General features: G+C 49.0%; 1 long non-coding RNA gene across 2 annotated transcripts in view; it reads right to left on the bottom strand.

Annotated features, from left to right (window-relative positions):
• The window catches only part of LOC110740483, a 37094-nt gene that overhangs the window by 6544 nt on the left and 3503 nt on the right, over positions 1-27047 (bottom strand). The window contains exon 2 of one of the 2 annotated variants that reach the window (XR_002515069.2): positions 11960-13349. The exons of the other annotated variant lie outside the window; for it this stretch is intronic. This is a non-coding gene — a long non-coding RNA (uncharacterized LOC110740483). Of the gene's footprint in view, positions 1-11959; positions 13350-27047 lie in introns of those variants that run through there. 2 annotated transcript variants of the gene reach the window in all.

Below are 27047 nucleotides of genomic sequence, written 5' to 3'. Positions count from 1 at the left end.
GCAGAGGCAACCGGCGCTTGACGACCTCAGGGACAGGGCGATCCACTGCTGGGGAAGGCAGCTGAGCAAAAGTGGGGCCATGCACAGCCTGGGAGGGCACGTGGGCTGGTACACATGCCCTTCTACCAGATGTCCTGTGGCTGGGTGCAGGCCCCTTCCCACCACCCCACCATCTTTGTGGCAGGCAAAGTGATCGAGCCTTCTGCAATAATGTTGCTGTAATAAATAAATAAATTAGCACTCCAAAAGCTCTTAAAACAGTAAGAGACACATAAGAAGCACCACAGAAATACTTGTAAATAAGTCAATAAGTCTAGACATTTTATGAGAAAATGGCACCACACATGGTTTCTGCATTATGTCTTGTTATTTGGTTCATTTAAATTTTCTTTGGCCAGAGACACACAGATAACTGCTCCCTTTCCCTCCCATAACCCTCGGCTGGGGAGAGAAGTGTGGGAGGGGAATGGTGTGGAGAGAGCAGGGCCAGCCCCTGGGGTCCCCCTGCCCTACTTAAGGGTCGGTCTCCTGCCTCACTTGATTGCGTCTGCTCCCATCCTCTCTCTCTCACTGTGGCCACAGCAGTGACTGCTTCATTCTTCCAGAGTCAGAACTAGTGCTGAAAGCGTCATTTAAAAATAAAATAAAACAGGGGAACTCATTTATGCTGAGACTATGCTATTTTCCCAAGTTGCCTACAGGACAGAGCAATAAAAAATTTATCCTTAATAGCATTTTGCAGGATTTTGCCACAGGAGATGTTCTCCCCACCGGAGTTTGGAACGATTCCTGTCTGCGTTACATCCCCAGCCCTCAGTCATGCCAGCCCCCAACCTCCCCTCTCCCTCATTGGAGACTTTGCAGCCAGCCTGCCTTCTCCTCATCCTGCCCCCACCCAGAGAGATGTCTGGACACTGGTCACTCCACCCATGAAACTCATCTCCGGGAAGGGGAAGAGGAAAAACAGGCAACCCTGTCATCAACTTCCCCTCCCTTTCTCCGTGTCTCATCTGTAGATAAAAAGCTTGTGTCAGAAGACAGAACAATAAGAGAAAAGAAAACCCAAGCAGCCAGTAACTTAATTTCATAAAAACCAACATGCTAAGAGATGCTAAAAATTGGAGGGAGCACAGGGGGTAGCAAAGCAAGCTCCGGACAATATATAATAGAGCGATCACACTTATGCATTTAACAATCAATATATAATTATTAATTTATGTTATGTAAATGCAGAGAGAAAATCTCTAAGAAACACTTCAAACTTTTAACAGTGGTTCCTCCAGAGAGGGGCACGAAATCAGAAATTGAAAAAAGCAGATAGGAGACTTGGGTTTTTTTCTCTATACATTTCCATTGTTTAATTTTTTAGAAGTAACAGTTATTAAAATTTTTTAAAATTAAGAGGGGATCTCTCATCAGATTAAAAATAAATGTAAATGTGTTATAAGCAAGGAGGTCTTCAAAAAGTTCATAGAAAATGTGTATTATAAAAAACTATGCATAGATCTCCAAATTTTTTGCACCAAAATTAACTTATACTAACTTGTTATGTCTGAACAGAATCTACTTTGAGGCACTAAGAAGGATAAGAAAGCGGTTTGAAAAGAGCCCATAACAGAACAATGTGAATTCTGCTAAAATTGAAAAACAAACATCAAATTTATGGCAAAATTGGGTGGAAGAATAGTGAAATCACTGATGGTTTACAAAAAGTTTGTGGGGACAATGACCCAAAGAAAGCAGCAGTTTACAAAAGAATAACCCATTTTAAGAAGGGACAAGATGATATTGAACATGAAACTCACAGAAGCAGACCGTCCACATCAATTTGTGAGAAAAAAAATTCAGCTTGTTCATGCCCTAATTGATGAGGACCAACGATTAACAGCAAAAATGCTAGCCAACACCATGGACATCTCAACTGGTTCAATCTACACAATTCTAACTGAAAAAGTAAAGGTGAGCAAACTTTTCATTCGCTGGGTGCTGAAACCCTCACACCCAGATCAGCTGCAGACAAGAGCAGAGCTTTCAATGGAAATTTTAAACAAGTAGGGGGATCAAGTCTCTGAAACATTTTTTTCAAAGAATTATTAACAGGAGATGAAACATGGTTTTACTAGAACAATCCTGAAGACAAAGCACAATCAGAGCAATGGCTACCAAGAGGTGGCAGTGGTCCAGTCAAAGCAAAAGTGGACCAGTCAGGAAGTCATGGCAACAGTTTTTGGGGGATGCTCAGGATATTTTACTGTTGACTTTCTATAAGGCCAAAGAATTATAACATCAGCTTATTATGAAAGTGTTTTGAGAAAGTTAGCCAAAACTTCAGCAGAAAAATGCCCACAAACCTTCACCAGAGAATCCATCTCCACCATGACAATACTCCTGTTCACTCCTCTTGTCAAACAATGGCAATTTTGGGGGAGTTCTGATGAGAAATCATTAGGTATCCACCTTAAAGTCCTGATTTGGCTCCTTCTGACTTGGTAAAAAAATTTGTTTGCTACTCTTTAAAAATCATTAAAGAGCACTTATTTTTCTTCCGTTAATAATGTAAAAAAAGACTCCAATGACATGGCTAAATTCCCAGGACCCTCAGTAATTTAGGGATGGACTAAATAGCTGGTACCACTGCTTACAGAAGTGTTTTGACCTTGCTGGACCTTATAAAGTTTATGTTTTTTATTTTTATCTTCTAATTTCATTCTTCCGTCAACTTTTTGAAGTTCACTCATATTAGTTGTTAGGGAATAAGTGGGTAGTTGCCATCTACCACCAGTGGGAGTATATATTAGTATAGCCATTTTGGAGGATAATTTTTTAGTATCAAATGTTTAATATGCAAGCCAGCACCCAGCACTTTCCATTTTTCTGAGGAATGTGCACTAAAGAGCACAGGTTAGAACATCTATTTTAGGATTTCTCATAGCAGCAAAAACTGACAACACCTCCACAGAGGACTGGCAAAATAAACTATCAAGTGTCCAAATCATGACATCATTTGCATCCTTTAAAAGGATGAAGCCAAGGTACACATCCTGACATGGAAAATTCTCTAAGGTACTTCTTAGGGGAAAAAAAAGAGTTGCAGAATGGTCTTTATAATATAATACATTACAGATTTTCTACCTATGTATGCAAACGCATACAAAGAGGCCTCAAAAGGAACACACAAACTGATCCCAGTGTGTGGAGGTCACCATCTGGTTTCCGAATATTTCTGACCAACTGCACTACTGGAGCACCTTGAAGTTCAGTGGGAACATGTCACTATTTCTGGCCAATGAGTTATGAGCAAAAGTATCACAGGGCCACTGCCGGGCATTTAATTGCTGATGTGCAATTCCTCAGAGTTCTTTTTGCCCTGGCATGACAATCAATCATCTCCAAGAAGGCAGCTCCCTGCCAACCTTGTGCCAATGAGCAGAGCCCCTTCCCAACCCAGATGTACATGTAGCTCTGAAGCCTGGAGATATGGGTTGTATGTTGTTATTGTGATTACAGAATAACCTAGCCTTCCCTGACAGATGCCCTGTGTCATCCCCCAAGGAAAAGCTTGGGGATTGGGTACAATGAACAAAGGGCACCGGACTGTAATGTTTTACTCTTTACAAACTGAACATGGTTGTGCACTACTTTTGCAATTAATGGTACAATCTATACACATGAATTGTGTACAGTTAAAATTAATAATTTCAAAGAATGATAAAGCTAGCAAAGAAAAGTAGTAAAAATCAGCATCCAAGAGTCTTGGCTTTTGGAGCAAGAAGTGGACTGTGAAAGTCAATTTTGTGTCAATTTTGCTGGGTCACAGTGCCCAGATATTTGGTCTAACATTATTCTGGGTGTTTCTGTGAGGGTGTTTTGGATAATATTAACATTTAAATGAGTGGACTTTGAGTAAAACAGATTGTCCTCCATAATGTGTCTGGGCCTCATCCAATCAGTTGAAAGCCTGAATAAGACAAAAAGATGGGCCTCCTACAAGCAAGAGAGAATTCTCTCACAAACTACCTCAAACTTCATAAAGAAGATCAGTTTTTCCTGGTTCTTTGGCAAACCATTTTTGGATTTCAACTGGAGCATCAGCTGTCCTGGGTCTCCAGCCTGCTAGCTCACCCTGCAGGTTTTGGACTTGCCAGCCTCCACAATCACATGAGCCAATTCCTTTGAGGGAGTTTTGAGTCACATCAGCCTGGGTTCAAGCCCCAGCTCTACCCCTTCCTAGTATGGAACCCTGAACATGAGGCACAGACCCTTGGAACCTCAATTTCCTCATCTCCAAACCGGGGATAATAATAATCACCCCTTCCCCCTCCCCCACCTACTCAAACATAGGGCTGTTTGAGAAGTTACTGATCTGGACAATATGAAAGTCCTTCATGAGTCTGACACAGGGAGTGGCAGCTCATACTGTTATCATCTTGACCACAATGCCCCCAGTCCTTCCTATGGCCCTCACAAGATCCCCTGCTGATTCTCTTGTCACCCCTTTGGGTGCAGCAAGGGATTCTGGCTGTTAAGGGGAAATCTTTAATATGTCTGGGCAGTCAGATATGCAATGATGAAAAACACCACTCAAAGCAAGTCACTTCACCCTTCCAGCTGCCTCCTCTTTGGCTGCAGCCTTTTCCCTACAGTTTCCTGCATGGTTCCATCTCTCCCCTTTCCTAGTGGGGGCTGCAAGTTGACTTCTCAAGTAGTCAACTCCACCTCCTGCTCTTGTTAGGAGTATGTGGCCTCAGGTAAGCCAATCACTAAAGTCCATCTCTCTGGCAGAAGGAATTGGATCCCATGTGGTCATGTGACCCAATGCAGTCCAATCAAAGTGAAGGTCGGGACTCGGGCTGAGATTCTGGGACAGAGACCCACTCTCTTTCCTGGGAGCCATCTTGGAGCCTTAGAGTGAAAACAACAATGCAGCAGACAGAGTGAAGAGATGGGAATTTGGGGACATTGACTGGCTGTGGGACCAAGCCTGGTCTGGAGTCTTTATGGACTTTCGAGGTACTTGAGGCATTAAATTCCCTGATTACCTAAGCAGGTGGTGTTGGGCTATCCATAGGTTATGAGTGAACCCCTGGAACTGATTTAAGTGGAAACAGTTGTCTTTCCCAGGAGGGCACGAGAGGAGGGCATGTGCTGAGGAGGTGCGGGAGCAGGTGAGTGCCTGGGACACTGCACGTGTTCAACCACTACTGCTTCTCTTCATGTGCACCAAGGCCCTTTGTGGCTACAGCGAGGAAGCCGGGTTCACACAGCCTGGAGCACAAAGCATGCCTTGGAGACTGGGCCTGCCTCATCCTTGGTCTTGTTTTTCTGTGATGACTGTTACCTGCATGACCTCTGGCAGTTTTCAGAACCAGGAGAAGGAGAACTCTGCCTTCCCAGTTGGGTGATGCTGTCCTGGTTGGGTCACTTGCCTTCAGAACCACTCTCTGTGGCCAGAGGATGATGCTTTGATTGGCTGGGCCTGGTCATGTGAGCAGGGAAAGGCTCAACCTCACTGACAGCTCACAATGGAGATGGGCGCAGGTTGGTGCCCCAGTGGTGCTTGTGGAAGGGGGAGTGTTTGATGGGAGTAGAGAGGACACAGCAGAGGCCTCCTATAAACGGCTGTGTAATGAGATGATCTTGTTCAGATGGTTCGTGCTGTACAGGAGTTACGTGTAGCACAGGGCTCCTCAGCCCACCACCATGTGGGGCTGGAGACTTCTCTGTTGAGGGGCGCCTTGTGCACTGGAGCATGACTGGCAGTATCTCCGGCCCCCACCTGCCAGATGCCAGTAGCACCACCCCCATGTTGTGACAACCAGAAGTTCTTTAGACATTGCCAAATGTACCCTAGGGGGAAAAAAAAATCAGCCCTGGTTGAGAATGACAGACACAGCATCTTCAGGAAATGTTCAAGCTTGTTCATCCATCACTTGGTGGCCAGAGCTTCTGCACTGAGCTGCTTCCCCCACAGTCACTGAAATCTTCACTTATTCATTCACCCAGTAAGTCTGTGTTGAGTACCCCCATAAACTTTCCATAAGCCAGGCACTGGGTTATGTTCAGGAGTGGGACCTAGCCGCTGCCTCAGTTTACTCATGTGTAAAATGAGGGGAAGTGACTGGAGTTTCTGGGCCTGTATGAGTCAGGCTTCTCCAGAGAAATGGAACCAATAGGATTGGACACATCCTCCCAGAGCCCTCGGGGACGCGCAGAGAATGGTCCAGGGCAGACAGCAGGGAAACCACATGCAGGAGCCCCAGTTCCCTGGGGGCTGCTTCCCCAGCTTTTCTTGACAGTGGGCCCCCTGCAACTCTCCTCCCTGACTTGCCCTGGCCACTCATGGCTCTCTGTTGCACAGACTGCCCTGCTAAAATTGAAGAACAAACATCAAATTTATGGCAAAGCTTGGGTGGAAGAATAATAGAATAACTATTGGGTACTATTGGGTACCTGGGGACAAAATAATCTGTACAACAAACCCATGACATGAATTTATCCTCCACGCAGCAGCAAAAGACAACATGCAGCCCCTGCTTCAAATCTCCGCACATAATATTAAAAAATCAAAAGATAACAGTTGCTGGTGAGGTTGTGGAGAAAAGGGAACACTTACACACTGCTGATGGGAGTGTAAATCAGTTCAACCACTGTGGAAGGCAGTGTAACGATTCCTCAAAGAGCTGAAAATAGAACTACCATTAGGCCCAGCAATCCCGTTACACCCAGAGGAATGTAAGTCGTTCTGCCATAAAGACACGTACACGCAAATGTTCATCGTAGCACTGTTCACAGTAGCAGACATAGAATCAACCTAAATGCCTATCAATGACAGACAGACAAAGAAAATGTGGTACATATACACCATGGAATACTATAAAGCCATAAAAAAGAATGAGATCATGTCTTGCAGGAACATGGAAGGAGCTGGAGGCAATTATCCTCAGCAAACCAGGGCAGGAACAGAAACCAAATACCGCATGTTCTCACTTACAGGTGGGAGCTAAATGATGAGAACACATGGACACGTAGAGGGAAACAACACACACTGGGACCCGTTTGAGGGGGGAGGATGAGCGAGGGGGAAAGGAGCAGAAAAAATAACTATTGGGTACTAGGTTTGGTACCTGGGTGACAAAATAATCTGCACAACAAACCCCTGTGACATGAGTTTACCCATATAACGAACCTGTACATGCACCACTGAACCTAAAATAAAAGTTAAAAAAATAGGCCAGGCACAGTGGCTCACACCTTTAATCCCAGCACTTTGGGAGGCCAAGGCAGGTGGATCACCTGAGGTCAGGAGTTCGAGACCAGACTGGCCAACATGATGAAATTCCATCTCTACTAGAAATACAAAAAATTAGTTGAGCGTGGTGACAGATGCCTATAATCCCAGCTACTCAGGAGGCTGAGGCAGGAGAATCACTTGAACCTGGGAGGCACAGGTTGAAGTGAGCCGAGATCAGGCCACTGCACTCCAGCCTGGGCAACAAGAATGAAACTCCATCTCAAAAACGATAAATAAAATAAAACAATTCTCTAGCACACTCTCCCTTTGCTTCCACAATGAGGCTCAAACTCCTTTGTGGTCCACACGGCCTGGGAGGTCTGGGGACTGTGGAGCCCTGCCTCATCTCCCATCATTAGCCCCTTCCTCTGCCTCCAGCCTCGGCTGCCTCCCCTCCTTCCTGTTCCTCATAAGCACCATGAGATCAAGAGCTGTGGCTCATTCTTGATGGCACCCCAGGGCCAAGTACTCTGTAGGGGCTCACTAAATGTCTGTGGACTGAAATGAAGGAACAAGTTTCTCAGGAAGCTTCAAGGGGCCACGGGAGTTAGCACTTCCTTGTCAGATCTGGCCTGATATGAAGATAGAAACTTCTCATAATTATTCCTTCTTTAGCAGTGGCAGAGAATGCTGGCTTAGTGGGGCTCCTTGTTCCTGAGTGAGAGAACCCCCAGCTGACTGCGTTTCCCAGCCGCCCTGCAGCCAGGGCACAGTGAGAGGAACACGCTGTTTGGAACTGCTAGCGGGAGGAGCTCCTTAAGAGGTGGACAGACAGCTGCTCCTTTTGCCTTGCCCCCATCTTTCACTGGGTTCCCCAGAAGCTGACTGTAAGTCAAGTATTCAAGTGCAAATGGAATTTTTCCAAGCTGGAGGGAGGTGAGCAAAGGGAGAAAGTCAGCAAAGAGCATAGGAATGAGTCGGCTATGGCAACCAGAGCAACTAGAGGCCAATCATGTGGCTATCTTAGGGGAAATGTATAGAACGTGCCTCTCAGAGTTATCCCACCCCAGAAGCAAGGAAGCTGAGGCACTTATCCACCAACTCCCTGTCATCATTGATGGCTTCTCCCGTCCCTCCTACCAGCTCGCCCTGCAGGGGCCAAGGGTAAACGTTCTGCCAGGGCTTGAGGTGGGACACTCCTGGCGTGAGTACACAAGACCAGTGAGTCAGAGGCGGCTGGTAACACGCCCAGCCCTCCCTCCTCCTGCCTGGAACACAGAGGCATCAGATGGAATTCCAGCAGTCATGTTAGACCACGATGCAGTCTGGAGGATGGAAGCCCAGTGCTCAGATGGAGGAGTCAACAAGCAGAAACACCTGGGTCCTTGCCGACACCACGGAGCTGCCACCACAGCTATGGACAGCCTACCTGCAGTCCAGGAGAATCCATGCCGAGATTAATCCACAGCTACTCTTGGTGTTTATTACCAGCAGCTGAATGCTCCCAACCGATGCATCACGCGATGGCCATGCTCCTCGTGCCCATTACGGCCTGACCGCTGCTGCCGCCAGCAGTCGTGGTAGTGAGCGCAGTAACAGTGCCTGACACACACAGCTTCTTTTGCATTTACGCACTATATGTGCCTTCGCTTATTTAGTCTATGTCATAACAATCCCGCGAGGCAGATACTGTTATTCCATTTCACAGATAAGGAAACTGAGGCACAGAGATGTTAAGCCACTTGCCTAAGGTGACAGCTGTCTGGCTCTGGCTGGCTGGCCCACACCTCCCCACTACAACACATTACCTTCTATCTCAGGCTAAGCACCTTCCTGACATCTTTGAGAAAGTCATTCCATTCCCCACCCGCTCTTTGGACTTTCTAGAATGACAACTTTGAGATTTCATTTTGTATGTGAAATAAGCCTATCAGGCTTGACAAAGAAAAGAATATGATTTCCCAATAAGCCTGTCTCAGGACAAAGTGCCTCTGTGCAACTTAACGAAGCCTTTCATTAGAAGATGGGACGGAAGACGGAACCTGAGAGAAGGCTCTGGAGTCCATACAGCCTGACAGCTGAGTGGCACAGAGACTGTCCTGCATGCTGTTCTACAAGAGCTAAGCCAGGGCAGGCACTTCTGGGATAAGACGCAAAGCTCATGCTATGGTGGTGACAGTTCAGTGAGGGCTGGCACGCACTTCCCACACATGGTAGATGCTCCAGGAAAGGCACGATGGGGACGGGAGGGGCAGGCGGGGAGACAGCACCACGTAGGGAACCTGTCATCTTTGGAGCCAGAGAAGGCTGATTGCAGTTCCCCCTTCACCTGGTGCCTCCAAGTGGGTTGTTCAACCTCCCAGTGCTCCCATTTCGTCATCGGTGAGACAGGCTGCTGGCAGCTACAACTGTCAGTGGATAAGGGACGCAGTGAAACAAATGTGGGCCATGAGATTGCATTCTGGTGCTCCATCATGAAATCAAAGCACAGAGACCCATGCAGGGGTGTGCAGAGCCTCCTCCCACCGGGGACAGATCTGGGTTCTGCCACGTAGCAGCTGCACCACTGGAGCCTGTGACTCCAGCTCTCTGAGTCTTGGTTCCCTCATCTGTAAAAGGATCAGATCATTAGAGAGCCTCCCTTATCAAGGTCTTTATCCACTCGTTCAATACGTCTTTATCAAGCATCTACTATGTGCAGGGCCCTATGCGAGGCCTGGGAGATACAGCAGTGAACAGGGTTAATGAGACTTCACCCTCACAGTCCAGGGCAAAAGTACGGTTGTGATAAATGCTACAAAGAAAAGGGACTGTGGTAGGAGGGCTTGACCTTGTCACATGCAAAGGTCCTGTGGTTGAAATGATTAAACAAGATAAAACGTGTAAACCTTTCAGACTCAGTGGCAGGGGTATATTGCAGGGGAGTGCTGTTAGTATCGTCTTGGGCCAGTGCGTGGAGCGTTCACAGCAGCTGACAAACTCGCCCTGTGATTCTGCCCTCTAAAAGCCACCTTCTGCATACGAATAGAAATGGGCTGGACACTCATCCCCAGCATAGATTAAGCAAATCCAGTGGCCTTCTGGTTGGATGTATGAACTTGGTTAAGGCATGACATGGGCACGCTAAGCAAGCTGGCCCCATCAAGTTTCTCAGCCTGCAAGCTTTGGTCCCTGACTTATACTGAATTCACCCAGGCACTCAACCCCACCCTGGTGGCGGTCACTCAGCATTTTGCAAGGGGACATTTTCTCCCCCATTGGAGTAATTCCAAGGATTAGAAACGAGGGGCTCAGGACACGGAACAGTCCTTTTTGTCGCTTCCCAGACCCCAGACAAGTCTCTTGGCCTGGCCTCAGGCAAGCTGGGTGCTCCAGGAAGCTCACAGCCCTGTGCTCTCCAGACATCGGCCAAGGGGACTGAAACATCCGCAGAGCAAATGTCAACTTTGCATTCCGTGTCCCCACATGAGACAGAAGCCCAGCCAGCCCCCACTGCAGACAGAGACGGCATTCGCATGTCACCCCTGCAAGCTCATTTCCAAATTCAAACAAGCTGATGTCTCCCACAATGGGCCTCCATGCCTGAGAACGCATATTTTAACATCGTCTTGTTAGAGCTGGATTCTGAAAAGACTGATGGGCGATCTGACAAAGCATGAAGGCGGCCCTGGAAAGGTTACTGCCAGGTGTGAGCCATAGCAGTGGGTCTGGGGGGACCAGGACAGACACCGGTCCATCTGCCCGCAGCCCTGGTTCCAGCCTCAGGCCCATCCTGGGGTTGACCCCGTGTTTACAAGGCCCACTCCAGACACTCAGTGCAGCTGGGCCAGGCCAGTGGGAAGATAGCCAATGGCTATTCCCATTCCAGAAGCTGACTCCACTGCCAGGGCCACTCAGATGTCGGAAGGCACCGCTGGTCCTCCTGGAACTTTACTAGTGGGGACACTGAGGCTGAGAGAGGGAAAGGATGCAGCTAGAGCCCCAAAGCAACCAGAGCACAGCTGAGAAAAGCAAATCCTCACCTCCTCTCAGCCCCAGCCAGCTCGGGCCTGCCCGGCTGGTGCCCGCAACACCTCACCCTGACAGCTCGCCTTGTGGGAGTTGGCTCAGCTACTTCTGGACCTTTCCTGACCTTTCAGGCAGGCATCACTTACCCCATGTTGCTGCCTGCACCCTTATCTATCTCCCCACAGCATAAACCCCACGGTGGTATGGGGCATGGTGTACACACTGTGTCTCCTTAGTAGGGCAGGCACTCACCCACACATGCACACTCACACATGCTCACACACATGCACAACACGGTGAGTGAAGGGAGCTCTCAGTTATTCCCAAAGGCACAGGTCTGGCATGACTGCTCGGGAAGGAGTGGGCTGGCTACTGAGCAGAGAATCCTCTCCTCCTAGCTGTGCTCTGATGTGCCTGCGACTGTGACCATACTCACTCCCCCATCTGGGTCCATTTCCCCTTTAGTCTTGGAGTAGGCCCACATGCCAGTCTTTTGTGCATGCGTTCAGAACTCAGCATCACAGAGTGGTCACGAGGGAGCCGAGACACTAGGGACAGGCGGACTGCACTGAGTCCTGAGCCAGCTCCTGTCAGCAGTGTGACCTTGGCTGCGGAATCACTCACCCTCCCCAAGCCTCTGTCCTGCTCTACTATAAATGAGATGATAACTTCCGCATGGGTCCATAAGATGCTTAAATAAATGTTCCAGAAGAAACACCATCATGGCACTTAGCACTGGGCCAGCATTTATTTGGTTTGCTGTTTTCTTAGTTTGGGGTTCCCCACATGCAGAGCTTGAGACAAGGATTTTGGTGCAGGCAGTTTTCAGGAGGTGATCCAGGCAGGGCGAGAGTGGGGAAGTGAGGCGCTAGGGAGGGCAAATCAACACAAGCTGTGCTCTTGAGGGGTCACCCTGTGGTCAGGGACCTGCTTAGAAAGTGCATGGGACATGCCTCAGCATGGATGCAGCAAGGGCCGAGGGATCTTCACCCAACTCTCGGCTGCCATTGGCTGAGGGCTGCTCCTGGGGAGGGGAACGGGGAGGCTTTGACACCCCAACAGTTGTGCTCTCCACTTCTACATGTGGGTCCAGAATATTCCTCCTGTGCCAGGAGAAACCCTGAGGTGGGAGATGAAGGAAGCCATTGGCACCCTGTAGGTTGGGTGCAGTGGGGACAGGATGGGCGTCTGCCAGTGTCTGCTACAGCTGCTATTATTGTCCTTGCCATGATCATCATGTCACTAGATGACAGGCATACAGATAAGGGGAGGGACCACAGCAGAGGGGAGGGAAGGAGAGAAAGATGTCCACACACACCAAAGATACTCTGTGAGTCCTTGCAAGTAAAGGAGGGGTGGCAACAGACCGATAGCACCAGGAGGCCTTGCAGTGGCTTGGCTGCTGGGGCTGACTGCCCTGGAGGCTGGGGAGAGGATCTGGAAGAATCAGTCATGTTGCAGAAATGGAGAGGTGGACTGACCGGTCATTCCAGGACTCCTGTGGCAAAGGGGCAGTGACGGCAGTGATGGTGGGGCTGGTGGGCTCAGGGCAGGCACCCAGGGCTGGGCCACGCGTCGTCATATTGGGGGATGCAGTTGGGAGGCTGACTGGAGTTGGCTCTTGGGAGCCAAGGCAGAGCCCAGGCTTTAGGTATTTGAGGCCAGAAAGGAACAAGTTTTAGAAAGATGACTCTGGGTTCCCAGGCAGCCTGTAGCATGGAGCAATGTTTGCAGTGGCATCTGGACATGAAATGATGACCTGATGTACGCTGCTCCACAAAAGCCACTGGGACACGTTCCGCCAGCAGGTTTTAGCCAGCTCCCTGGAGGGACTTTTCCAGATGATATTCCAGAGGTTGACGTAAGTTGCTGTTGCCACCCAGCATCCACCACACCTTGCTCTGGCAAAGGGACCCTGGATATGCCTTGCGAACTGCCCTTGCCTCACTCCTAGGTGGGACAGGTGACCCTGCCTGAACACGTCCTCCTGGTTCAAGCCAAGTGAATCCTAGGACTTGTACTGGAGTCAACAGGTAGAGAGTTCTTCCTTCTTCTGAATTGGAAGATAGAGGTTTGGGGCTGTTGGCAGGCACATTGCCACCACTGGATCCTGGGAATGAAGAAAATATGGAGAAGAACAAGACCAAGCAACAGAGTGAGAAACCCAGTGTTGAATCCACCCCTTCCTGAAGCCAGAACTACTCCCTGATGGTTTGGGATCACATGATCTAATAAATTTCCTTTTTGCTTAAGCCGGTATGAGTCAGGTGTTCTCAGCAAAAAAGAATGTTTGAGATTTTCTGCAAAGCTTTAGGAATCGGTGTTGAGTTTGTCAGTTCTTATTGGAAATGACCTTGGTCATTTGCCAACATGAAGATTATCTGTAAGTAAAATCCTCACAAAATGAACTTGTTTATTCGATGAACATGCATCCAGTCGTCCCTGCGTACGAACCCAGCTCTCTCCAGAATCCCCTGCATTCCACAGTGAGCCACTGTATCTGTTCATTCATTAACAAGCATTTTATCAAACACCGACTAGTCCAGGCTCTGTGGATGCAACAGAGAAAAAAGTAGCCAGAGTTTTGCCCTTGTGCAAAAGGAGACAGACAATGAACAAAAGCATAATAAATAAAGAAACTACTATTTGTAAAGACCATGAGCACTATGGAAAGAAAGAGCAAGATGGACAAGATACTAAGGATGGGGGGTGGGTGGGAACAAGTTGCACTGCCAGATAGAGTGGCCAGGGAAGAATGCAAGATAGGGTGGCCAGGGAAGGATTCATTGAGAAGGTGGCATTTGATGGAAGATGAAGGAGGGATGATGTGAGCTGTGCCAGTGTCTGGGGGGAAGAGCGTTCCAGGCAGAGGGAATAGCCAGTGCAAAGGCCCTGAGGCCACAATGTGCCTGGCGTATTCGAGGCACTGCCAGGAGGCCTGCAGTACCGCATACAGTACAGAGGGTGGGGTAGGAGGAGGAAAAGTGGGGCAGGGAGCAGGTTTGGGGGCGCGTGAAATGGGAACATGGCAGGTTTTGAACAGAGGAGTGATCTGCTGTAACCTGTTACTTGGAGCACAGTAGGGTGAGGACAGAGCAGGGAGACCAGGGAAGAGAGGCAGGAGAGGCTGGTGGCCTGGCCCTGGGTGGTGACTGTGGAAGTGGGCAGGAGTGGTATAACCCACACAGGTTTTGAAAGGGGCTTTCTGCCCCTGTGGAGAGGGACTTTGGGTGGGGCGCATCTTGGGGAACCTGCACTTCCCAGCAGGGTGTCAGTCCCCTCTAGACATCAGTCTCCAAGGTCCAGCCTGTCAGACTCAGCACCTTCAGAATGCAAGTGCAGATGATCCAGCCATAGGGGGCTCCCCCGGAAGGAGGAATGAGGCTCCCCGCTTGGGAAATCCTGACCCAGAGAAAGGTTTACAGGAAAGGAGGGACATGGATGTGCTTTTTTACTGAGAAGCACCCTCCATGGCTGTCCCTAAAGTGCCAAACGTTTCCCCCCCAACCCGAGCAGTCCATCTGTTAGCAAGACGTGTGAATGTCCAGACAGGCTTTGGGGGTCAGAGACTGGAGTCCCGCGGCAGTTCTCAGAGTGGACATGTGGCTGTTTCTGCAGAGAACAATGAAGCCAAAAGACAGAAGCCTGCCCCCATCTGCATAGTTCATCAAATAGGAATATGCTTAATTCTTTTCTTTTTTATCAGCTGACAGCTTCCAACAGATAAAGCTTATTTTATTTAAGCTTTTGCAGGCCCAGCAAGATAAATATCCCTGAATTCCAGTCTTCACAAGGAAAAAATGTAAAATGGATGAAGTCAGAATCTTGAGTAGTTTTCTCAAAACCAGAGCAAGGATGGGCCCCCATGATTGGGTGTAAATGAAATGGTGACTGGTGGCGAACGTGGACGGAGCTGGGTCATAGGGATTAGGGGGCCCGAACTGGGAAAAGATGGGCTGGTCCTGGCGGAGGGCATAAATGAAGCTGCTGGCAGAGACTGTTCTGAGAAGGAACCTGCCCAGCTTCTGTCCCAGAGGACCCCAGAAGTCAATGGGGCGTCGGGGGAACTGAGCTGCAGGAGTGGCCTGTGTGGGTTTAATCCCCACCCTGCAGTATGTGGGCTGCTTTCCTGTGCCTCGATTTCCTTAACTGGAATTCAAGATCATGGGCAAAAGACTTCGAGCAAGTCCCTGTGGCACAGTAGGCCCTGGTGGCTCAGGGGAAAGAGGCCTGATGGTGAGCTCATGCTTAAAAGCACCCCTGGGCCCTGCTGCCTCCTGGGAGGGCCCTCTGAACGGAGTACCATACTGGCACTGGCTGGATACTGGCAGGGAGGTCACTCTGCAGAGGTGGTGGTGAGGCGCTGCCTGCCGGGGGTGGGAACTCTGAGCTGTAAGACAAATACTGACTCTGATCTCAGCCAAGGAGTTTATTGACAGGAAACCTGGCTACTCACAGAACTGCCCAGCGGGCAGGAGACTTGGGCTCCTAAAGGGAGTGAGACAAGCATGATCCGACCATGTGGGGACCCAGCGTGACTGCCAGTGCTGGGCAGGGACCTTTGCTCACACCCTGGGCCATCAGGACTGTGCGTTTAATCCCACAGCCCAGGATCCCGTAGCTGAGGCACAAAGCCTGAGACACCCCCGGGGCTATCAGTGCTGGGCTGCCCCCCCGCCTCAGCTCATGTCCTGCCTCTAGCTCAGGTCCCAGGACCTCTGACTGACACCCAGGAAAGCAAGCAGTGGACCAGGGCCTCCAGGGCTGGACACTGAGCTCCTTGGAGCTTCCTAGCCACCTCCATAGTGGATTCTGAGATCCTGGCTGTTCCTGATCCCAAGTCTGGGCCAGGGCTCCCAGGGTGGTGTCTGACGGGCACGCAGAGCGAGGCGTGCGGCCGTTGCAGAACCAGCCAGCACCAGTATCCACCTGGCACTTCCTAACGGAGTTCTGCATGGAATTAATTGCAACAAAAACTGTATGGCTTTTCAAAATAGTATATGGGAGGGAGGTGGCTGTGGTTATAGGAAGGACAGCTCAGAGCTCCTGGTGGTGTTGGCACTGCCCAGCATCTTGACTGTGGTGGTGGAGACACAAACCTACACAGGCAATAAAAGAACATTAATCCACATACACAGATGACAGCAAGGACCACTGGGGACGTCAGAGGGACGGTAATGGCTTCTGTCACTGTCAGCAGCTTGGCTGTGATACTGCACCGTGGCTGTACAGAATGTTACCACTGGGGGAAACAGGTAAATGTACGAACGATCTCTCTGCATTATTTCTTACAATGGCATTTGAATTTACAGTTACCGCAATAAAAAATAGAAATATTTAAAAGGCAGTATGAAGACTTCTGAATGCTCTTTACATGTTCATTAATTTATTCTAAAAATGCAATCAAATAAACTTATCTTATTCAAACTACATGCATTAAGCACTGTTCTGTGCCAGGCACTGCTCTGGGGACCAAGACAGCCAGCCAGTGCTGATCTCTCTCTCTCTCTTTCTCTCTCTCTCTCCTCTCGTTACTTAAATCTTGCAGAAGAAACAAACTACAGCTAGGTAATCACCTGATTACAGAGGATGCTGTCACATGATGATAAATGCTTTAAAAACATAAAACACAGGGATACTTTGAAGGTTGACAAATGACATGAGGTCCAGTTCACAAGTAGAACCCAATCCATGGGGATCTGGGGCTGGAGAGTTCCAAAAGAGGGAACTACAGGGCACAGTCTGGGCGGGGAGTAAGCTCAGCCCTTCTGAGGATCAGAAACACTCCAGTGGGAATGACACTGGTCCAAAAGGGGCAGGAGGGAAGAGGTGGTGGAGGCTTTGGCGAGGGCAGAGGTGGCAGGGCCTGCACAGCACAGTGAGAACCAGGGGTTTTATCCTGAGGCCCAGGAGAAGTCCCCAAAGCATCTTAAGCAGAGGTGCGACATGACGAGTTATGCTTTTAAAAGATCGTTCTGGGCGGGGCGTGGTGGCTGACGCCTGTAATCCCAGCACTTTGGGAGGCCAAGGGGGGCAGATCGCTTGAGCCCAGGAGTTCAAGACCAGCTTGGGCAACATGGCAAAACTCCCATCTCTTCAAAAAATACAAAAATTAGCTGGGTGTTGTGGTGTGTACCTGTAGTCCTAGCTAGGAGCTCTGGAAGTTAAGGTGGGAGGATCAACTGAGCCCAGCCTGGGTGACAGAGTGAGATCCTGTCTCAAAAAAAAATCATTCTGGCTCCAGGTCACTTCCAGCTCAGAGGCTGTGACTCTAACTGGCACTTGAAAAGTACCTACTGTGCATCCAGCTCAGGACCAGGCATTACCAGACTCAGCAGAGGCCCAGCCTGTGCCCTGTCTGACACCTGGCTGGTGATAATGGACATTGATCATGGTCAATGCCAGCAAGTGGAGTGAGAGCTGAGAGTGCAGAGGTCTCTGGCAGAGGGTCTGCACTCTAGGCCACCTGGGTGGCACTAGAAAGGGCTGCAGATGGGCCGGGCACAGTGGCTCATGTCTGTAATCCCAGCACTTTGGGAGGCCAAGGCAGGTGGATCACCTGAGGTCAGGAGTTCGAGACCAGCCTGCCCAACATGGAGAAACCCTGTCTCTACTGAAAATACAAAAAATTAGCTGGGTGTGGTGGCACATGACTGTGATCCCGGCTACTAAGGAGGCTGAGGCAGGAGAATCGCTTGAACCCAGAGGCAGAGATTGTAGTGAGCCGAGATTGTGACACTGCACTCCAGCCTGGGCGACAAGAGTCAAACTTCGTCTCAAAAAAAAAGAGAAAAAGAAAGAAAGGGCTGCAGATGGTCTCCACCAACACCCAGGTCCTGCCCGCCCCCTGCTCTGTAAACAGTCCCACCTCCCAAGGGACAGGCACAATGACGGCATCTAGATTTGCACCCCCCATGGGAGTGAGTCACTCCCAGGCTGAGCTGTGACAACAGGGCCAGGCAGAGGAAGGCAGGCCCCAGTCTTCCCCACCTATCAGGGACACGGAACGGGTGTATGGTGTTCTGCAGGGGCTGCCTGCGAGGCCCAGGTGGTCACGGCTTGGTGGAGAATTCCCAAAGTCATCGGTTGGCAGCCAGATCAAAAGCAGAACAGAATTTAGACAGCTTCTCGTATATGGTTTATTTCTAATTAATTCCTCGCTGGCACATGCAGAATCTGCACTTTCTCTCCCTCCTGGCTCTTCCAATCCCATACATATTTAAGAGCTTGACAGCTTTCCTCGTGCTAAATATAAATCGCGGTTTAGGCTGGGAGTTCAGTGTGAGTCGGTGGTCCTCCTCCCAAGCACCACTGACGATTCTGCTCCTCTGCTTCTTGCTGGCCAGGCATGTGGGGGCTCCCCCACCCAACAAGCACTCCCCCCCGCCGATCCACAGACCCAAAGTGCAAGGGACGTGTTATTTTTGTCTAGCTAGCATCTGTCCCATCTCCTCTGGGAACAGCACCCCAGTTTTCTTTTGAGGAATAGAGCTGACCCCACTTCCAACTCTAAGGGCGGTGTCTGACTCTGATATGGCCAATCAGAAACTGGATCCCTCCAGCCACAGAGGTTGGTTCACGTATGTGCCCATCACTCAAAACAGGCCAGTCAGACTTCCGTGGAATTTCTGTTGGAGCCAGAGGGACAGAGACATTCTCTTCACCTAAACCAATAATGCAAGTGAGAGAAAATCCGGAAGCATCTAGAGGCGGTCTAGGCACCAAGATGGGAGAGGTGGACTAAGGCTGAGGCCAACACAGAGAAAAACAGTGTCCAGAAGCAAGGACAGTGAGAGGTACTGAGTCCCAGTGCTCGAGGCCCTTGATCAGCCGTATCTGAGGCTTAACCAGTTACATGAGCCACTGTACCTGAGGAAATACCCATTCTCGCCTAAGCTAGTTTGAGATGGGCTTTTGTTGCTTACGACCAAAGAGTCCTATTACTACAAAGAGCCACAGAATCATCCTGGCACGGTTGTTGTGAAGGAAAAAAAAAAGCAGATAATAGGAAAATGACTGGCACACAGTGGCAGGCCCTTTCCCCTACATTATTTCATGGGAACAGCACGGGCAGCCTCTGGGATAAGCCTTACCATCAGTGCCCACGATGAGGGCAGAGAAGCTGAGACTCGGAGAGGTTGTCACTCACCCAAAGCCACATAGCTAGTGGGGCAGGGATTGAAACTTCACTCCCTCAGTCCCCAAAATCCAGGCTATGCCTATTCCTAGGGTGATGCTGTCTCTCACTCAACCTGCCCCGCAAAGACCTGAGGCTGCCCAGACCTGAGCTGCTCCCAAGCCAAGGCACACACCTCCTAAGACCAGCCCCAGAACAAACACTTCCAGCAGTTTGCTTGTTTGAGAGGTGGTGGGCAAAATTTCCAAAAACCTTTAAAGTGGTTGCCTCCTGGTCCAAGGAGGAGTGCAAGGGCATGATTTTGGAAGCTCGTTCAGAGCCTGGAGATGAAAGTTTGAAGTGTGCTGTGAGAGAGAGGAGGGTGCAGAAGAGGGTGATTATGTCTGCTGTGGATCTGCATGGAGGGACTTTTGTGCACACACTGGTCCCATTGACACAGGCATCTTAGAAGCGACTGGCTGAGGCACTGGTTGAGAGGACGCTCTTCTCTGGAGCAGAATGCCTGCTTATCAATGCAAGAGGAAGAGCGCCTTAGCAAATTCACCATTTGCAACTCCCAGTGAAATAATCGATCCAGAAAAGAACCATCAATGGATCCGAAAGCCATTAGGTGAGAGAGTATTGGGGGGATAAATTCTTCGCAAGGGGCCAAAATACCCTCCTACAGAATAATTTCCAAGAGAAAACGGCAGCTTTCGCCACAGAATGGGTAGTGGCCATCATCTTTTCCAAGCAACCACACTTGGCATCACTGAGGGTCCTCTGCAACACAGCCAGTTTATTCACTCCAAAAAGTCAGTGTTCTGGGGAGAAAAAGTAAGGAGAGAACATTCTAGATTGCAAAAGACTCAAGAGATGTAAAAACTAAATGAAATGTGAGAAAGTTGTTAGATCCTGGTTCAAGAGCAAAACAGCTCAAAGGATTTTGGAGCAATGGAACAAATGTGGAAATTTGATTGCAGACTAAATAATAGATTATATTAGAGAGTTCTTGTTAGTTTCCTTAGGTGAGAAGATGGTGATGAGGACATAAAGGACCTTTTCCTTAGGATGCATAACTGTCATGATGCCTGCAACATACATTCAAAGAGTGCACACACACACACACCCACCCCTCCTCAAATACGGCTGTCAAATGTAGGTGGTGAGCACACAGGCATTCATAGTGCTGTCCCTCCAACTGTTCTGTGTATTTAATAATTTTCATATTAAGAAGTTGGAGTAAAAACCCAGCTCCATCCCTTACCATAGGGTCACCTTGAGAAAATCACCTTAAGGCTCTGATCCTCCTTCCTCATTCATCAAATTGGGATGATGATTTAAAAAAAAAAAAAAAAAATCTTCCTAAAGTTCTTGGAAGTATTCCATGAGACAATCCATGTGGGAATCTCAGTTCTAGTGCTTGGTCCCCAGGAAGTACCCCATAAGTGCTCAATGTTGGCATTATTAGAAGACAGTGAACTGAATACCCCCAGCTCTAACCAGAAGATCCCAATCAGAATAAATTCAGAAAGCACAGAGAATCATCTTTCAGGATATTCAATGTTTGCCCTCGTCTCTCCCGGACCAGAGCATTGACCCAAATTCAGTCCTCTGGGAAACAGGCTGCAGGGGTCCCACAGCAGGGCCAGGCCCCCCTGGAACCCACCCGTTTCTTTTTCAGTGCCTCCTAGGATCTTGGTTTCTATTTCAGAAGACAAATGTAAGGTCATGCTCACTAAAATAATTAAACTGTTGTTCACCCGTTTAATCAGCAAAGATGGGGAAGATTTGCATACAAGGTTGATGCCCAGCAAAGAGGGGCCCCTGCATCTGCTCTTGGCGGGTGGTTGCCTGGCACAACTTTTCCAGAGGGCAATTAGCAACATGTCACAAAAGCACCAGAGTCATGCGTGCCCTGTGATGTGATGAATTCGGTCTCCAGAAATCCATCTTAAGGAAAAATTGAGACAAGCGCATCAAAATGAAAAAGGACATTTGTTCCTGGTCCCACTTGTAAGAGCAAAAAGCAGAAATTATCTAAATGCCCATAGTAGGGAAATGGTAAAGTAAATGAAGATTCATTCAAACAATGGAATAATGTGAAATCATTAAAAATGATGATGTCAACAAATATTGAGTGACAAGAAATGTTCACTGTAGATGGTTAACACACAAAGAAGCAGTGAATAAAATTGTATGTGTAAGACAACCTTAGTATTGTTTAAAACTGTGTGTGTTGGTATATTTTTGCATGCATAAAAAAGTCTTGGGAGATTAGTTAAATAAGTCACAGTACAGCCATAAGATGGAATACCATACATCTATATATATATGTATGTGTGTGTATGTATATAATATATAATACATAATATAATATATATATTTTATATATATGTAAAAGAGACAAGATCTCACTCTTTGCCCAGGCTGGAATGCAGTGGTGTCATCATAGCTTACTGCAGCATCAAACTCCTGGACTCAAGCCATCCTCCCGCCTCAGCCTCCCAAGTAGCTGGGACTACAGGTGAGCACCACCACACTGAGCTAATTTTTTATTTTCATTTTTATTTTTAGAGACGGGGTTTCACTATGTTGCTCAGGCTGGTCTCAAGTTCCTGCCTCAAATGATATTCCTGCCTTGGCTTCCCAAAGAGCTGGGACCTGTGCCCAGCCCAGCTATTTTTTTAAACAGGGAACTCTTAAGTGTTGTTGTGGAAAAATCTCTAATATGTATTGTTGCAAACAGCAAGATGTAGAAAAATATATATGATATATCTTTTGAGTATAAAACACAGGATAAATATAATACATATATTGAGAGAAAGAGAGAGAGAGAGAGGGGGAGGGAGATCCTTGTCACTAAGAACTAGTGAAGGATGTCATCTGTGGGGTGCGAGGGGCAGGGTCAAGGGGCACAGGGATGCAAACGGGCTTTACTGGGTACCTTGTGTATTCCTGGCTTTTGAGCCATGTGAATATATTACCTATGCAAAACTTTTTCTATCATAAAATAATTCAGGAAAGACATAAACAAAAATTATACTAGAGGCTGTTTCCAGTTAATGAGATTCCTACTAATTTTTATTTCCTTCCTTATGACTTTTTAAATTATCTGATTTTATTTTACAATGGGCATACATTATTTTCATATCTAAAATCAGGTTTCCATTCTGAAATAAAGTGATAAAAATATCTGCACTTGGCCGGATGCAGTGGCTCAAGCCTGTAATCCCAGCACTTTGGGATGCCAAGGTGGGCGGATCACCTGGGGTCAGGAGTTCGAGACCAGCCTGGCCAACATGGTGAAACCCCGTGTCTACTAAAAATACAAAAATTGGCCAGGCATGGTGGCGCATGCCTGTAATCCCAGCTACTCGGGAGGCTGAGGCAGGAGAATCACCTGAACCCAGGAGGTGGAGGTTGCAGTGAACTGAGATGCCACCACTGTACTCCAGCCTGGGCAACAAGAGCAAAATTGTGTCTCAAAATAATAATAATAATAATAACTGTACTTGTGTTTCTTTCTTCCCCATTTCCCTGCTTTAGTGTGCCTGTCCCCCACACACTGGCACAAGCTCACAGATACTCTCCCACACTCGCACACATGCATACACCAGTGTCCTCGCACACATGTACACTCACAAATGCTCTCACACACACAAGTGCTCTCTCATACATACACACACACAAATACATACACACAAATGCTCTCATAGACTCACATGTTCACACAGTCACACACTCATACACACTCTCACTCCCTCACACGCTCACACACTCACCCACACACATGCACTCATACATACACTGATTTATTTCTTGACTCCCTCAACTCTGTTTCAGGTCTGTTGGTTTATTGGCTGGATTGGAACAGGACCTTCCTCCCTGAGTAAGTAGCCGAAGGCCCACACACCCAGGGACAACACCAGACCATTTCATAGCGGACACAGCAGAGAAGAGACCCAGCCTGGGTGGTCACAGGCCTGCAACAGACATAGGAAAAGCTCTCCTCTAAACAGTAAGGTCAAGTCCAAAACCATGACAGCGGTGTTCCAGAAACCAATCACAATGGTTGGGTACTTGAAAAAATAGAAAAACCGTTTTTCTAGGTCAAAGTGAAGTGCAGTTTCCCCTGGACCCTGAAACTTGGTGACCCTTTTCCTGTACACCTTTTAGACGGAGTTAGAGAGAGAAGTATAGCTACTTATCTAACCCCCACCACAAACAAATAATATTAGCATACTGATGAAAATACTAAGCGCTAACATGAATGTGACACTTAATATGTGCTAAGCACTATGCTAGTGTTTTCCAATATAATAACTTTTCTCATCTGAACAGCTATCATTATTCTTAATGTATAGATGAGAAAGTTGGACACAGAAAGCTTAAGGAACCTGCCCAGAGTCACAAAGCCTGTGAACAGTGATGACAGGACTTGGCTCCTGGCCGTTGGCCCCTACCCCTGCTGCCCATCACCGATCCACAATGCCACATTTTCATGGAGGAGGGAAATGGATGTGGAGGCTTAAAGAGCTTGCCCAAGGTCACATAGCTGGTGAGTCACGGGGCAAAGATTCGAACCCAGGCCCATCTCACTCAAAAACCCAAGCACCTCCCTGCCATGTTATCCAGGCACTCTGGCCCAAGTCTTCTCCTCTGTAAGACAGAGGTGATAAGACCCATCCACTTTGGAGGGCACACACAATGGTTGTCCAGTAATGAGGCCTGATGGAACCTGGTCTCCGTGGGTGGCTTCTAGCTTTCCCCCATACTCCCTGTGCTGCAAATCTCAGATCTTGTCCCTCCATTTCCCCCACAAAAATTCCAACCTCAGAAGCCACGGTGAGTAAACACTCTGAGTAAAACAGATTTTACTGGAGGTTCCCGAGGAGCTGAAGAACAGGATGACACCTGTTCACACACCACTGCGGACAGCTGCATCCGGTCACCGCAGTCTCTCTCCTCCCCCTCACATCCTGCTCTCTTTCACGCCCACTCTCCCCTCCCAAAGCCCCTCTATTTTCCAGAGCAATTTAGCAAAACAAACACTGGGGAGTTGCTAACCACACTGTTCTAGCAGCACCGTGGGTCTGTAGGCTCATCTGGCACGACTTTCCCCAGGCACGACTTTATTAGGGAGCACCCTTGAGCTGGACGCCCTTGGGAGGGGACAAAGGCAGGATGGGGAGATGCAGCGTGGCCTCAACACGGGCCTCAGCCAACTCCACGGGCAGCTCTGGAGCTGGAGTGGCCCCTTAGACCTGTTCTGAGTTGGGGCAAAGGTCCAGGCCTTAACATCCGTGCACTGATCAGTCACTGGGCATGGGCCATCCTGAAAGGAGGCGTGAGCTTAGTGAGGCACTTTCCTTCAGCCAAAGCCACCCTCGAAAGGTGCTGACTGCTGAGGACCGATGACGACTCTGTCCTTGACCACACTTCAGGCAGGATCCTCTGAGGCCTCTTTTCGGCCAGGCCTCAAGTTTGGGCCCTGCCGTCGCCTGCTCAGGCCAGCTTTAATGGAGAACGCTGAGAAGTCATTCCCCCTCCCTTGGCACCGGATCCAGCTCCTCATCCCCCACACGTTCCATCTGATCACCCTGGCCTGCCTTCAGCAGGGATCCCGTTAAGTCAGTTCAGCAAGAAATCTCCTACGAGAGATGTCACCTCCCACTAATTTTCCATCCACTAACTAGCCCCCTGTTCTGCTCACCGGTGATAAATCCCCCGATATCATTGCTGTATTTGGAACTGAGCTCTCCAACGCTGTGAAGAATGACAGGGCATCAGGGCAGAGCGTCCTGCCTGAGTGACCATCCCCGCCCTCCTCATTCTCTCCTCCCCTACCTTGTAGGATTTCAGCTGCCAGCAGCAGGGAACCCAGCTCAAAGTGGCATACATGAAGAGGACCTGAATTTCTGGCCTGCCAAGAAACCCAGAGGTGAGGGAGCTTTAGAGTTGGTCAGTCGTGGCATGGTTACGAAGGAATCAGGTTCTTCCCAAACCCCCTGCTGTTTCACCACCTTGACACGTTGGCTTGGCTGTGATGGGTCCGCCATGGTTCCAAGATGGCTGCCGTGGCCCCAGGAATCACATGCAGACAGGACTACACACAACAGGACGGGGACATGGTTACAGGTGCATCTTCTTTTCAGAACAAAGAAAATGTCCCCGAACCGCCCCTCTTCAGTTCTCACTGGTCACAACTGGGCACACATTAACCCCTGGAAAAACAGGATTGCCTTGATTGACTAGGCTACAGCCAGGGCTCAGGCCACCTGGATGACAGTAGATCCCTGAACAAAGTCAGGACACTGTAGGAGAGAGAACGGCAGCATGGCTGCTGGGAAGCAGACGACCATGGCTGCTATACCCTTCCATTTATAGGTGGGGAAACCGAGGCCAAGGAGGCCAACTGAGTACAGGGAACTTGAACCCTGACTGGCACAGCTCAGCCAAGATGTCTTGTTTCCGATTCCAAATGATCACAGCCCTGAAGGCCCCTCCAGGGCTCCCATGACAGGTGAGTCAGTCTTGGGCCGGCTTTGCAGCCTGCACACACACAGCCCCACCCGACCCCCACACCGAGCACGGTGGACCTTCAGCCCTTGTGCCCTCATTAATCCACTCTCAATCAGACTCCCTGACACCTGCTCTACTCTAAACAAGCCAACTATGCAAGGCCGTCGGCAGGGCCCAGCCTGTGGTCACCCCAAATTGTATATCCATTGCGTCCCTGACTTGGAACCAGACAGCCAGGGAAGGAAACAATCCCTGTTCCCTAAGCGTTCACAAGTATGGCCCTGGTCAACAGTTGCACTTCACACACCCACTTCTGAGGGTGAGGAATGTTTTCACATCCGCAGAAACACTGTAGGAGATGGTCAGGGCCCTGGCGCCTTCCCGCCTTGCTGAGGGGTGGCGGGCACCATGTCCTCCCCATCTGGCAGTATCATCACAGTAGGGACACCCTGGAGAGCTCCCTTCTCGATCCCGGGTCTGCATCTACCTAGAATGACCTGGGTGGGACAGACTGGACCATCAGCTCAGGCTCTCAGTGGGAACCCACCAGCAGAGAACTTAGCTGCTCTCCGCTTGAAGAACCGCAGAACCAGGTGTGCACTGCAGAGGAAGGGCGTGACTGCGTTACATGGCATTTCCCTGTGCACCATCAGGGTTACAGCCTGAGACATTCTTGACGCTGGCTGTCTCGCATCTCGCCCACACGTGTGCAATCCGCGCGGCCCGATGCAACATCACGCTGTGTGCTCAGCAGCTCCAGGGCCAGCACAGTACCTGGCACTGAACCCGTATTTGCTCAGTGAAGAGACTGGGTAAATGAAAAAAAAGGATTTTGAATCTCCATGATGCAGGGAGTGAAATAGCAAACAAATTAGGCTCACAGTCTCTGATCACCCTGGACCTCCCAAGCAAACCCCGCCGGGCAGCCCGTGTACTGTGTCATCCTGACTCAGTTGTGAAGAAACTTTCTGTCCTCAGGCCGCTCCCAAGCCGGGTCTGCTTAAAGATAACCATACCAGGCCCTTCCCAGCAGACGCGAGGTGTGTGACTGACTTTGAAATCACTTTGGCCTTTGAGTTTTAAAAGAGGTTGATTCTGATCAACTGACCTGAATGTTAACGGCATGGGAGTTTAATTTGTATTCAGACAGGAAGAAAATCAGCCACT

The sequence above is a fragment of the Papio anubis genome, chromosome 16 (assembly GCF_008728515.1).
Source record: "Papio anubis isolate 15944 chromosome 16, Panubis1.0, whole genome shotgun sequence".
In the NCBI taxonomy this organism is placed as follows: Eukaryota; Metazoa; Chordata; class Mammalia; order Primates; family Cercopithecidae; genus Papio; species Papio anubis.
Note: the sequence above shows the minus strand (reverse complement) of the source record. Positions and strands in the feature narration are given on the sequence as shown.